Source organism: Bidens hawaiensis, unplaced genomic scaffold (genome assembly GCF_021521415.1).
Source record: "Bidens hawaiensis isolate Kalapana, Puna unplaced genomic scaffold, B.hawaiensis_p1.1 tig00005653_1, whole genome shotgun sequence".
Classification (NCBI taxonomy): domain Eukaryota; kingdom Viridiplantae; phylum Streptophyta; class Magnoliopsida; order Asterales; family Asteraceae; genus Bidens; species Bidens hawaiensis.
The window spans coordinates 1,274,116-1,276,511 of NW_027491368.1; positions in this window are offsets into that span (position 1 = coordinate 1,274,116).

The following is a 2,396-nucleotide window of genomic DNA, read 5'->3' on the forward strand; positions in this document are numbered from 1 at the left end:
TGTATTGTATTATCCAAAGTTGTTAAAGAAAAGCAAAATGCTTATAAAGAAAGTTATGTATTGTAAAATGCCAAATGAGCATTGTTTAAAGTTAGAAAAAGAGGCCAATGATGCACATATTAGACGGGACTTATAGTTTACGTGTTACCTTGGGGATGGTGACTCTGAGGATACACTATTGGGGCTCGAAGGTTCTTAGTCAATAAATAAAATTTAGGAATTTATAGGACAAAGTCCAATTATATTTAGGAATAGCTCGTACGACCTCCACATGACCATTCATCCATCCAAATTTCACCGAGTGCATCTAATTAGTACTATCAACGAGTCCTTGGCTTACGGTGATTTGTCGAACCAGTTTGCTTCGACTCTAGTTTTTCTAGCTCTCTTTGTCTGAGATGGGGTAGGTGTAGTCTTAATTTTTGAACTTAAAACGTTTAATGCAAAAGGGAGGCTTGATTGGCTGGTGGCTGGGTATAAGTGGACAACAATATCGGCAATCGCGGTCAATATGTCAGGCTGTTTCTTGTGCTTTGAAAATGATAATAATCTGAGAGTTTGTTGTTTTTTACTTGGGTATGATCCTGTGTAGATTACTTTTTCAGAGATGAAAAAGACTTAAGTGTGGGGATGTTTAATGTGTTGTAAAACACAATTATTTTCCTTATCATTTTATCATGTTTTACATACTTTATTAGTATAATTATTAAGATTTATGGTTTGATTATGCTTGATTTTACAAAGTTAAATGTTTACTTGTAGGTTTTGAAAGTTGATGGAAAAAAGAGTGAAATTTGAAGAGTTTAGGGGCTTAATTGGTCAACTTTCAATACTACAATTCAAGGCCCGACCCAAGCCCACAAATTAGAGCCTTTCATGCCTTATTATATTAATTAAAAGAAAAAATAAAAAAACCCTAAGCACCTTACCTCAAATTGCCGATCGGAAATTCATATAAAAAAAAAGAAAAAGTGGTTTGTGGCTTGGTTTTGGTCGTCTAGTAATTGTAGCAAAAGTGAGCAGATTGTTTTGTGGCAAAAGTGAGCAGCACACAAACAAAAATATATTATATAAAACAAAAACTAAACCAAACTCTTACAATAGTTCTGATCGGAACTTGGGCAGCAAGCAAGGAGAAAGAAAAAAGGTTGTGGAGGTGTGTGGCAGCTAGGACAAGAAGGAGAACATCGAACGAGACTTGGTACAGCAGCTAGGGATCTTAATCATCGTTAGCCATAAACCTTAAGTAATTACTCATAAACTTTGTGTTTCTATTCAAGATACATAACTAGTTGAACTTGATCTTTTACTTGAATAGTTTTGCTATTGATTTGACGTTTGACTTGTGCTTGATTGTTCTTGATCATTGAATGAGTTTAGCTATGTTTTGGTTGAGTTATTTGATGTTTACTTTGATGTATATCTGCTGTCCAAAAATCATGTTAGGCTAAATTAGTTAGTTCTACCTAGGTTAGATGATTATTGTTAGGTTTTAGTAAGTAGTTTGGATTGTTGATGATCATGGCTGGAATTGTTAATGTAAAGTTTGTTTTAACATTGAATTAGGTTGTGTTTAGTGGCTGTGAATTTGTTAATTACACTCATATACCTCTTGCTTTGATTAATTGAATGAGTTTTGATTGATTGTTGCTTGTTAGGACTCTTTACTTAGTGTTTAGGGTTTGTGTGCGGTTTGATCAACCGTAAGGTTTAAGTGAGTGTTTTAATTGAATATAATCAGCGGGTAGACACCTTCCTTGAGACCGAGAGGTGATAGGAAGTAAACTCGTCTCATAGCTTTTACTTGATAGGATTAGGATCGCGCGAGAGCGGGTTCGGTTCTTGTCGGGTTTGGGTTTGTGAGCGATTAGTTGACCTAGTTTAAGTTAAACTGAATTGTTCCTCTATCCTTGGTTGCGTAGTATTCGTCTCCATTAGGGTAGTGTGTCGGTGAGACCGAGAGGAGAGTCGACATTAGAGCACTTTAACAATTCGTCACCCGGTTAGTTCTTAAAATCAACTAAGTGTATGTTAGGGTTTGTTAGTGAGACCGAGAGGTAATCTAGCTTCCTGAGTGAACCTTAGTTGTGTCATTCCTTAGGAACCGGTGTTGTGAGGTTCTACAATCCATTAGCTTATTATACCTTCAATAGGATTCTTACCTAGGTAGACGTTTTTCCCACTGATAAAACTTATTTTCACAGTTTCGTTTAGTCTTCTTAAATTAAGTCTTTTAAGTTAATTAAATTAAGTTAGGTTAAGTATTTAATAATATAAAAATCAATTTAAAATATTATTCTTAGGTGAGTCTTATTTAGGGTTAAGTATTAGATACGTGTTCACGTGTCCTTGTGTTCGACACTCGGACTTCCTTAGTGCTATACTATTAGTGATCG